This window comes from Amblyomma maculatum, chromosome 3 (assembly GCF_055883805.1).
Source record: "Amblyomma maculatum isolate TAMU_Amacu chromosome 3, ASM5588380v1, whole genome shotgun sequence".
In the NCBI taxonomy this organism is placed as follows: Eukaryota; Metazoa; Arthropoda; class Arachnida; order Ixodida; family Ixodidae; genus Amblyomma; species Amblyomma maculatum.
Genome location: NC_139346.1, coordinates 87,436,665 through 87,449,617, shown reverse-complemented (window position 1 = coordinate 87,449,617; position 12,953 = coordinate 87,436,665).

The window sequence follows — 12,953 nt, the reverse complement described above, 5'->3', positions numbered from 1 at the left end:
GTTTACTTTAAATGCAACTTGGCAGTGCATTTCAGCATTATATGCTTGCAGTAATTAGGGGGATTGACTTACTTACTCCTGGCCTGAAGGGGCAGATGCGGTTAAGTAAAACCCATTGCTGGGCTAGTTGGTGCATTTCACAAAAAAGTAATGAGTCCGCAGCGCCAAGAAATAGGAACGTACACATAGACACAAACGACAGGCGCTTGTTCCAACTTCTGTTAGAAACGACAACGAAATAAATCTTATTCGAAATGACAAAAAATGAGACATTTTTCACTGTGCTCACAAACAAATGCTTCCACACCATTGGCAGGATATCTTTGTTATGTTAGGCCTTCCTTATCTAAACAAAGTTAATAAGATGACTTTCACCAATTAATAGTAATACTGATGCGTTACTGATGCACTCCGATCCCAGCTTTTCGATATAAGAGACTTCGAATAACTCACGGAAGGCAGTGCCCCTGCTCTTTCTTAAAACCCTAATTTTTTTTTGTTAGCTTTGGTTCCTACTTTGGCTTAAAATAGCACGATTGTCAGTGGGTGTGTAGATGTAAATTTGGACTGTTAGTCATAGAACGCTTTTGTTCTGCAGCTTGATCATTCACACATCGACCAGTTTGGCCGATAAATATTTGTCACAGGTTAAGGGGATTTGATAAATAACCCCGGTGACACATTTGACTTACATGGCTTGACATGCTTCTTACAGCAGCCTTGTTTTCTATTGTCATCGTCTGTGACACGTACGAACATGCTAGCCAATTTTGGAGGGGCGGAGAAGATCATCCTGGCGTCGTGTTGGTCAGCCATCTTATGCATATGAGGTGCAACGACAGGACTGGTCGCGACCTCTTCTTCATGATGCCTTTTCTGCGCATGGTCATGTCACTTCATACTGTGCACCAGGGACTCCGTCACGGCCACCGCTAAGTGTTCTGGATAGCCCGCCGATCGAAGCCTCTTCAGCTGGTTATCATAGCTCTCCTTCATCAAGTGGCAACACCCAACGTTTTTCGCTCTATTGGCCTCGAGATCGAGCAGAGTCGCCACCTTGCGGCTCAGTGGCGAAACCTACTCAGTGTGGATGCGTTTTCGCGTCGCGTGCCAGCCCGCAGTGATTTACGCGAGCGCATGCGGCGTGTACAGAAGTGTTTTTGTTTGTTTAGCAGTTCCTGCGAGGTTTTGCTTACCTATATGCCTCTTGCAAAATAAATATGAACTGTATATAACCCCCACGCTTCATTAAAAAAGAAAATACTTGTTCGTATCGAGTATGTCATGCTTGGATAAGGACATCATCCATCGCGGTCTTCGGCGCTTGAGATCCTTTGACATGCAATGTCTCAAACGAAGTGGTACTGTCGTTACCGTCGTGTCAAAGCAAAGCAGGTCGTTGCCGTCAATAAAAGTTAATGCAAATGCTCAGAAATCGCATATTCCCGTTTCTGTTCGGAATACCGCAGCTACTAAAACATATGCCACCGCAGACTGCTTCATATCGCAGAATGTAGTTTGAACAGATCACTCTATGCCTACTATGCCGTCTGTATGCACGATAGAGGTGTGTAAGTAATTTTTTTTTTGCTTTTAAACCTCTGTCGCGGTGTCTGAATGGTAAGGGCACTCGACTGCTGATTTCGAGAACGGGAGATTCAATCACAACCGTTTCGAAAGGCGTTCCTTTGCTGTGGAATTTGACTGCGCAATAAACAACCCCAAGTGGTAAATGTGGTGTTAATAATGAAAAAAAAAAAAAAAACGACACCAATACCACCCTCTGGAATCATCCGTCATAGCCGATGCCGCTTTCATGCGCCAATATGCATTTCTTTTCTTTTTTGTTGTTGTTGAAGGCTTCTGTGCATCCGTAAAAGTTTTAGTGAGCACATTTTGCTTTAGAGAAATGCTCGAATGTTTGGAAAACATATTCCCTGCACCTAACTGTTACCCTAAATATTATATTACACCTAGATCAATGTACTTTACTGGTAGCCTATTATAATCAGTATAATCCCTTTTCGTCCAAGTGCTGTCTTCCGAGAAAACTCGTCATTTCTGACAAGAGGAGTAAAACAGCTTCATGCGGGCTTAAATATCGGTGTTTAGTTCGGGAATAAATCCATTATTATAGTCGCATGATAAGATGACCTCCATTTCTTTCGGAATAGTTTTATATCCGGCATTTTTTTTGGAAGCAACCCTCATATTTTACTTCGCATAAGATTTAGTCACTGCTAAATAATTAGTGATAAAGAAATTTTCAGCCTGTAAAATTGCTTCCCAGAACATGACAGTGCCCATGCGCAGTTTATAACGATGTCTTCGCAGCGAGTAATTCGTAGCTTGCACTTTAACGTTACTGAAAATTAATCGCTGATTATTGTAAATTCTGTCAAGTATGTAAAAGTTCTCTCACACGGTGAAATTTATTCGCATTGCAAAACAAAATAATTACACTACTAATTTACCGGTATATATTAACAACACACACATCGGAAATCCCTTATACTTTCCTCGGTTTCAGGAAATCATTTGCAGTTAGTGGCGCATGCAGTAATACACTATCACATTCTATGACAGTGCCCGCAAAAAGCATCTCGGCAAATTCAATCCACTCAGCGCTGTACGCATGCAAAATAAATCTAGAAGACTGGTGGTTGCGTGCTTTGTTTTCCTAAAATCCGCTCTTCTTCTGCTGTATTGGCGAAATCCTTGTATTTTTTCTGCAATATTGCAGAAATACTGCAGAAGACCCGTTTTCATCGCCAACAAACCCGCCGTAAACTCGGAAGCAGACATACGCAGCGTGCGTTTCTGCGAGCGCCACCGGCTGCCGATCCACACTACCGGAGTGATGGTGGCGCCACCTCTAGGTCGATCTCAACTTAAGTAGCACCCTTATCGTTAACCTGCATCTTTCAGTCCCAGTACCGGTAGGATGCAACTGTTATACATTTTTCACTTCAGTGGTACGGTAAGCTGCTATTCATAATGTGTGAGTACCTTCTAAATGCGCTCCACCCCAATCTTATTCCCCTAGCTATTTCTCTTTCGTGGTCCGGATCAGCGGTTACTACCTATTCAAAGTAGACGTATTCGCCTACCCCTTCGAGCGCATCGCTCCCTATATTAAAGTGCTGTCCCCTTCCCAGGCTGTTCAACATTACTTTAGTCTTCTGCGTATTAATCCTCAAGACTGCTGTTCTGCTTCTGCTGTCTCGATCACTTGTCATTAGCTGCACTTGATCCCCTGAGCTATTTAACAAGGCAATGTCATCAGCGAATCGCAGATCACTGAGATATTCTCCATCGACCCTGATGCCTAACTGCTCCCGTTCCATGCCTTTGAATACACTCTCTAAGCAAACTCTAAAAATCGCTGGGGAGATCGTGTCTCCTTGCCTAAGTTACGCCTCTCTTAATATAAATTTTACCACTTTCTTTATGCAAAACTATGGTTGCTGTGCAGGCACTACAGATATATTCCAGTACTTACACAAACGGCTCACCTACACCCTGATCTCGCAATGCCTGCATGACAGCTGAGGTTTCGACCGAATCAATTACTTTCTCGGATTCAATTATTGCTATCTATAGGGGCTGTTTATATTCTGAGCACTTTTATATGACCTGGTTTATATAAGGTGGACATGATTGACCGTAGAGTAGCTTTCCGAAATCCGGCTTGATACTTGGATTGTTTAAAGTGTAAGGTTGTCCTATTCCGATTTGCGATTACCTTAGCAAATACCTCGTACATAACGGATAGTATGTTGATTGGTCTATAACTTTTTCTTAGCGTCTTTAGCGTCCCCTTTCTTATGAAATAAAATAATGTCAGCGTTCTTCCATGATTCCGGTACTTTCGATGCTGTAAGGCATTGCGTAAACAAGGTGGCCAGTTTTTCGCGCACAAACCCCACCCGTCCTTTAACAAACATATAGTTATATGATCTTGCCAGCTGCTTTATCCCTTGTCATTACTTCTAAGGCTTTCCTAACTTCGTCCATCGTTACTTGCGTGACGTCTGAATGCTTTTCACTATGGCCAATCTCATTTTGGTCTTCACTACTTTGACTACAGTAGAGTTGCGTGTAGAACTCCTCTGCTACCTTGATTTTCTTGTCGATGTTAATATTGCCGCGAACAATTCACGTCTTTAATTGTTCTTTTTTGACAGTGCCGGAATGGGGCCTTATCACAGTGATTCTAGCGGATCGATTCTCTAGCGGATCGTGAGGATCGATTCTGTCATTTGTGTTTGTTCATGCTCGTTGTCACGAGATTCTGCTTTATCATTTTCTTTGTGACGCATGATGCTTCGAGAGGAATCTAGAAGATTCCTGTCACTCGCATTTGTTTCTGCAATGCTCCAGTTGCGCTAGTAAAGGCCTGCGGCTTTGTCTCTATGTTTCCTTGCCGCCTTAAAATTGAGCGTTGATGCCTTAGACGACCGCCTTTGTTCGAAGACCGCCGAGCACTACTGTTGCTATCGCGGCCGCCGAATCGCCTAGTTCTTTTGCGGGTGCAAGTCCCCCTAATAAAGAGTTTCTTCAATGCACACCCAGACACTTCTTTTCTGTCATCGATGTTGTCACCACCACGAGAGTATTGGCATTGGCAGCCACGCCCCTTAGTGAATACATCTGATTTTGCGTATACGCTCAATATCCACTTTGCCGCTTTCAGTTTAAGACTCTTTTTTAGAGCATGCCCTATCTTCCCTATGCTATACTTTCTTTTGTCGGCCACCTTGAATTTTCGAGTTTTACTGGACTGGAAGCACGAGAACAAGGAGTAGGTTTCCTTGGCAAGGTCAAAGCTGGTAATATAGATGAATATTATAGCGTCAATTACAGTGTAGCAGCGGAACCAGGTATTCGTAGCAGCCCCCGCTGGGCCACAGGTCTGACCGCCGCCGTGGTCACTTGCTTCCCAGCCGCTGGGGACTGGGGGCCGCGGCTTCATAGGACTAATATAAGAGGCTGCGGTCAAAACTGATTCATGATAGTCAACTCCTGGTCAGGGTATGCGCTGCCGGAGGTGTTCAGTGGTATCAGGTCGCACCTCAAACCTGTTTATGGAATTCTATCGACGCGAATTTTTTTCATTCCGTGAAGAATTGCCCGGCACCGGGATTTGAATCACAGGTCTTTAGCATACGAAACGGATGATCTACCTCTACGCACTGTTTCCCCACCGTGTTAGTCAAACTTATTTTCGGCTGGCAAAGCCATCTTGCAAAGCTATGTTCACTCGGACCACGGCCACCGAGGAAACATGTACCGCTGCCGCCGTTTCATTTACATTATCGCGAAACTAAACGAGATTAGAATTCTCTACACTGCCCGTAGCGAACAAGGGCATCCCAGCCGGCGCCGTCTCCGTCTCGTCTCCGCCGCAGCAGCGGACAAGAGTGCGACCGACTAGCCATCATTACCTTGAGTTTTTCTGGTGCTTGTACAGAAAGTGACTCGAGACTGTTTCAACCGAAACATACACAATTTATCTAGCATTTAGTATGTGAGCCGAAAATCCCGCGGGATTGCGCCGATTCGCGGTTAAGACAGCGGCCCCAGCGTGTTTGCTTATATAGAGCTTTTGTATATTGGTGGATGCTGCTCATTTCCACGGTGTAAAATGCAAGCCGAGCCAGCAATACTAAAATATTATTTTCTTTTCACTCCAGATGCACCTTTGGTTGTTTACAAACTACAACAGCGCTGCAAGAAGCGCGCAGATGCTAAGACCTGCGCCGAGCACCCAAAATCGACGTCGACATTTGCGGGCTGCCTCACCAGACATGCCGGGTTACATCGACGCTTCCCGCTCGATGTGCAGGCGCTTTTTGATGTAAGATGCCGTCAGTTTGGCCTTAATATAGTGCCAGAACGACACTCGATGGCGACATGCAACAGCTAAAGCTTGGGAATGCGTGCTCCTTATTCGCCGGAATTGCAGACCCGAACCCCGCGCACTCGCACTAGGCCTACTCGTGCCTAGTGGTTAGAGCGCCCGTCTCGGCTGCGGGAGGTGGTTAGTTCGAAACCCAACGCCGGACACCCACCGGTAAAAATGGGTACAAGCGTCCCCCGGTCTGGTGCTCGGCTTTTCTTGGGGTGTGCGTTCGAGAGAAGCTCCGTAAACCCCGCTGCGCGCCCCTCCTCCGCAGTGGGCCCAAACCCAGTTTCGAACCTCGCAGCCTGCAAAGGTGGTTCAGTTTGTGTTGCAAAGGTACTTCCTTTGAGCCTCACCTGAAGTGCTCCCTTAGAGCCTCAGCTGCAGCAGTCCTAAAAAAAGCCTAAAGTCCTAAACTAGCCTCCTTCTCCACGTGCAGCTAAAGATTGGAACGGCCTTCCCCAGCATATCGTCGACATCACTTGCCCTTTTTCGTTTGCTACCAATCTAAACAACATTTTTTTGTATATGATCACATATATTGCATTGTCTTGTACCTTTTCTGCTCATCCCACCCCTTATGTAATACACCGCGAGGGGTCTTTAAGGTAATAAAATGAAATGAAATGAAACGGGACGACAGTTCGCCGCCGACTGACATTTCTGGTAAAGGTCATTGGTGATGAGAAGAGGGAGCATATAAAGTGCAGCCGCTTGTTTTGCCGTTTTCAAAACAGTTAGGCTACAGGTAAGCGAACCGGTGCAGGCCTTTAACTTATTGGATGTCAAGTTGTCGCTCGGCCTGCGATCTGACCAAAACAGATAAGGCGACTGTCCGCTTATCGGTTCCATCGGCATCGTGGGCCGAACACCTGACACTACAAGGACAGGTGACCATTGATCGTGCTGGCGTCGTAGCCGGTGCAACGCAATAGGGCAGTGTGTCGATAAAAAAGGAAACCAAACCGCGCAGCACACTGTGATCGTGTCTCAGCTACACCGTAGAGAACTTACTTTACTCTAAATCGTATCTGTTCAGTAACATAATCATCAAGCATTTCTGCACGAGGATGGGCCACTATGTCATTCGTGCTCTAAAGAAAAGGCGTGTTCTTTGATACTGCAGCCCGCCATGTAAACGACGCTCCGCCGTCTATTCTCTTCCGACGTCACACGAGCATTTCAAAATGGTGGTAGCTCTCGGTGGGAAGAAGTTTAGGATTTCGATTTCAATTGCATATTTTTTGTAATATGCGCCGCACGCTAGGCACTAATTTAGTACGAGCAGAATCACATAGTTGTATATTATTTAGAGAAGTATACAACGGCAATACATCGAGCGACCTTGTCATTGCCCCTTAAAGCAAAGACAATCCAACATATTGGGGAAGTGGTTCAATCTTTATTGTGTGATAGCGTAATCTATTTTAAGGCGTGGTATTTCTCCACGGGAAACTGTAGGTACACTCCGTTGTAGACAGCCACTATGTTTTCGCGAAGGCGGTATAGAATTTCGCTATAGGGAACAGGCTGAAGCAAGGCAAGCAACTCCACAATTTAGTGCCTTTCAGGTTCTGAAGCTACGCTGCTTGGCAAAGATTGCTTCGGTTTACGATGTCCATGATAATGGCTTGGCTTTCTCACTTTGGGAGACAATGAGATCGGGATAAGGCGTTCCTTTAGGGCTTCCTTTCTTTGCCGTTCGTCCAAGGTGGCCGGATCCGGGTGTTCCTGGTGTTGTGCTAATATCTCTGGCAGCCATTGAATCGCAACCCCGCTGATGAAGCTTAAGACTGTTAGGGTTATATTGAGGGCTAACACGCGCTGACTCGTAGCGAATGCGCTGATCATTGTGGCTAGGAGAACAGCCCCGCGACCGATAGAATACGAAAGGCAGAATCCAAACCTCCATACTTCCGTGGGAAACACCTCAGCGGTATAGCCGTAGTTGACGCACAAAGCAGCAGCCGTGGCGCTGAAGACAGTAAGTGTTGACAGCGACATCGTGATGCTCGACTCCGATGCGTAAGAGATTGTCTGAAAGACGCTGCAGACAAACAACAGAGCCAATACAGCGGTCAAGGTCGCCCTTTGGCCTCGATGTTTTATGCCGTAGTAGACTGCGATGAGTACCATAATATTGAACACATGTGCCAATACATCCCAGTGGCCTTCCAAACTTCCGCGAACCATGCGTACGCCATGGTACGCAAAGCTCACGTCAAACCAGGACACAAATATAGATAAGGCGTAACGGCCAAAGGCGGCCGTATGGAAGAGACGCTCGGAGATACTTGTCCTCATGCCGGAGGTTGTGTGCTGCTTTTCTAGCTGTTGCACGAGCGCTCTGAATGTGGATCTTGCTTTAACCGTATCGACGCCGTTGGACTTTACTGCATGAAGCAAGGTGAGCTCAGCCTGGTGAAATCTCCACGTGGAAAGCTGCCAGACAGGAGACTCATCCATGGCGTAGCACCATACCAGCACGATTGTCGATGAAGAGACGAGAAGCGCTTGTGAAAGCCTCCAAGATGGACTTAGCGGTGACAGCAGGGAATAAATAGCAGGTGTCACTGTGGTGGCGATACAGGTGGCGGGAAGTATGTACAGGGCTCGGTGCTCGTTTCCGGTCACTGCGTAGAGGACAATAAAATTGAGCACACTGGTTGCACTCGCACCACCGGAGACAAGAAAGCGGTTCATGAGAAAGACGCCGAAGGCATGTGTCGAAGCTGCCGCCATGCTGGCGAACAATGTGGCGGTGGCACTCGCCAGCATGACCGGCCTGCGTCCATTCAGGTCAGCGATTACGCCTGCCACAGGCACCAGACACAGAGATCCCAACGTGCAGACGGATTCGGAAACAGAGAGCAGCCAAGTGTTCTCGCACACGAGATCCCACATGCTGACGATGCTGTTGCCCACGTCCGCAGTGTCGTAATCCCATCGATCACAGGGAATTTCGTGGCGCTCTTCTTGGCTCTTGTTCTTAGAGAAAAAAAAAAGCAAAAAAGAAGCGATTAAGTGGTGTTGGCAGAACAGTGCCGGGTGAGGTAAAGAACTGCTTAAATATGGGCAAACATTAGTTTTATTGGTAGAACTGTTAAGGCTTGGCTGCATATGAGCGATAATGAGAGCTACATGACAAGGCGGCGCGGCGAAAGCGATCATCGTTTGCTGTGTCGCCTTCTGGATAAGGTACACGCACACGACAGCGCGAACAGACGGACGCCCGAAACGGCGATGACGCTCTGTGTTGCTGGCATAATACACCACAAAACTAGCTACAAATGAAACTACAGTGATAACGATTGCATGAATTAATGTGCTTATCGATAACATGCAAAACAAAATGTACTCTCAACAAAGCGTATCAAATATGAATCGTTTAACATGTGCTAAGTTGCGCTATATACAAGTGGTCACGTGAACTTTTGTCTTTTTTTTCGCGCTCGGAGGTTCGTTGAATCCTTGCCAATTCTCCATTGTTCGTACAAAGTGAGACATTTACGCCGCAATGCACAATCATAACCCAACACTGCAGAAAAAGGAATGCGTGTGAAATGAGCGGCAGTGACGTACGCTTCGTGTTCAGGCTAAGTGCTGATCACGCATGCACTTCCGGGCTAACGAGCGAAATTTCCAATGTCGGAAGATGTGAGCGACTAGCCAAGCGACATATGCATTAGTGTCCGTGTTCGCCTGTGTTTTCGCGTACATGTAGCCCAGCCTTTATCAGTGTGCGGGAGCTAGTGTGGGCAGAGTAAAGTCAGTGGTTGAGGTTTTGCGAAAGTTATAGAAGGAGTACTGGCGCTTTAATGAAATGAATGAATGAATGAATGAATGAATGAATGAATGAATGAATGAATGAATGAATGAATGAATGAATGAATGAAGCCTTTAATGAAAGGAAGGGATGGCTCTCGGCCGCTGTTTGGGTTCTTGGGGAGTTAGGAGGGATGGGAGTAACTTCGTCTTAACGGTTCTTCAAGCTCTTGCTTGTTGCTTGCCATGCGGCCGATCTTCGCGCTGTAAGCCGACCTCTCTCACACTACTCGAAGCAGGCCGCTCTCACTGCCATATGTAGCAATGGAGTGTTGTATTTCGGTGCTTGATATAACCTGACCTGCTAATGTGGGCATGTCGTGGTGTGGAATATGCGTAATTTTGTTTCTTCCTCGTGAAAATGATGGACATTGCCATACAAGATGTTCTAGGTCTGCTGTACACTGTTCCTGACAGTGCGTGCATATGTTGTGTTTGAGTGTTTCGTGTCTTCGGAGAAACCACTTGTCAAGTATGTGCGGTGTGTAAGCAGCGTTTGTTATTACTTTGTTGAGAAATATCTCTTGTGGTCGAGTGAGCCCTTTCGTGTCCTCGAACACCGGCGTTGGTGTCGGTTCATATAATCTAAGCTTACTGTCGTGTTTTATTTTGGTGCGTACATAGTGCATCATCGATCTGCCAGGTGAGCCTTTAGTGAGCATTGTTTGGTAAGGATTTAAGTCTCGGTTTGGGCATGGAGTTGGGGTGTGGGGCATTGTACGTTTCAGCAAGCCCACCCGCTTGCGCGGCGGCCGCTTGCGCGGCTGCGTTTCCCCCGTCCGTGCCAGTATATCCCGGTGTCCATATAATTTGAATTTCTATTGCAACTTCCCGCATTCCCTTCAGCCTCTTTCTGATGTCCTTGGCCACTGCGTCGTCTGTAGTTGGTGCCGTCAGCTCTGCAATCGCTGCATGTGATTTGGTTAAAATTCGATAACCATTGAAGTTATCTTTTCTGGCTGCAGCGGTCGTAATGGTATTTATGGCTCCCCATATGGCAAGCAACTCGGAGTGTAAAATTGTTCCTCCAGGTAGGTGGCACGTGTGCTGTCCGTTGTGCTGAGGCGCTGGCACACACACCCATGCCACACTCACCCTTTCATTTCTAATTGCAGCGTCAGTGTAGATGTCTATTGTATTGAGTGGTCTTGTGAGGGCAGTTCTCTGTGCTAAAAGTTGCCTAGCTACCACATTCCGCCTACTAATAGGTCGTTGTGGCCTTAGTGCGATTACCGGCGCCTCCCACGGGGGTGAAGTGTCTGTCCCCAGGGGCCTCGGAGCAATGTTGATTCGGTTGTCCCATGCCATGATCTGCTGCCCTTGGGTCGTGTTTTCCAGTCGGGATCGCATTCTTACTTTTGCTACTCTTATAATGTCTTGTATGGGTGGTATGCTGACCAGCTTAAGCAGCTCTTCATTCCTCGTGTGCTTAGGAAGCCCAATAATGGTGCGAAGAGTGGCCCTGTGTTGCTTTTCGATGTCTTTAACGTCGCGATTAGAAAACTCAGACAGGTGCCCCGTACAGAATCCTGCCGACAGCAACCTCTCTAGACAGTGTTTGGCACGATTTTTGCCGGGCTCCACCGTATTTGTTTGAAATCCGGCGAATCATATGCAACATAGGGGTCCAGTTACGTTGCAATGTACGAATCAATTAACGAGGACTGTTGCAACTAGAAATCTCTGCCCCCAAGATTTTTGTCTGCCCATTTGCAGACGTGATGTTGTGTTGTCCAAGATGCAGTGTAATCTGCTTTTTGGCGTTTGTAGTATTCTTGCCGTCTATGCTTATGAGTTGTGTCTTTTCAGATTGCTGCGTGGAGCTCCGTCTGCATGACTTCTTCATTTGGGTAATCCACTGCTTCTGTCCATATGGTGACATCATCTGCGTAGATGGTAAAGCGGGCCGAAGTGTCTCGCTCGAGCGCTTCTGCTACGCGGTTCATAGCCAAGTTAAAAAGCAAAGGCCCGAGGATAGAGCCCTGGGGCACGCCCCTATCCAAGTAATAGATTCTGGGGCTCCATCCCGAAGCTTTGCCATGAAGCCTAATAGGTCTACTTTGACGGAAGCTGCATATCCAATTGTATGCTTTTTGGCTGGGATATCGTTTTGCTAATTCTTGTAGGATTACCTGTTGGTTTACATTGTCGAATGCTTTGCGCATATCAACCGCGAGGATGTAATCTGGTGTCTGTTTGCGAGACCTGCGGTTGATTACCCTGCGGAGCAGCCAAAGGCAATCATGCGTGCCCATATTCGGACGGAATCCAGCCTGAGCTGGATGCAACCCAGGCTGTACGTATTCGATATAATGTTGTATTCTTTCGGCTATCATTCGCTCAATCAATTTGCAGATAGTGGATGTGAGAGCTATTGGCCGTAGGTTCTCTGGTTTTGTGTGGTCCTTCCCTGATTTCGGTATGGGGTATATCAATGATAGCAGAAAGCAGCAATTATCTAGTTTCGTAAAGTTAAAGACTGCGAAACAGCCACAATTGTACTAAGCTATTTTGCTGTAGTGTTTCACCGACATAAAGTCTTCGAAACGGGAAAAGTAAGGGCAATATCAGAACTAAAAAGATGAACACCGGGGAAGATATTTTATGATTTCAATGTTTATTTTAGCCCGGTAGTGATTATCTCTTTTCTAGACCGTTCCACCAAAGTCTGCACGTCTTTATATGAGACCGCCATACATTAGCAACAAAAATGACGTCGACCTGTGCGGCCGCTCATGGTCACAGATGCCATGCTCGCGACGGCCCCTGCTGCTGTTACCACAAGTGCCGTTGCAAACGAAACGTGCTAGTTCAACCTGTTATCCTGGTCCAGCAGTAGCAAACTCTCTGTAATTTCGATGTCAACTACTTAAAGGCACCTGGCGACTGAAGGAGAGTAAGTTTATGGCTCTTGAAAAATGGCCCTCTGTGCACGCAGGCGGCAGGCTGCGGTGGTGGGCGCTGATTTTGCTGCATGAAGAAAAAAAAAAAAAAAAAAAAAAACCGGCGTTCGGTCGATTTTTAAGTCGCCACCATCGGGAAGTGCTCCTCTGTCGACGGTAAGTTGGAATCGCGCACGACAACGACTACAATTATTTTCATCGATATTGTTGCCAGGGCAAGGATACGACTCTTCAAAAGGCTTTCGACCGGCCGTTGTGAAAGTTTTTAGCGCAATCGTGTTAAATTTAGGAAAATTGCTTTTATGCAAATTTCCTACCCC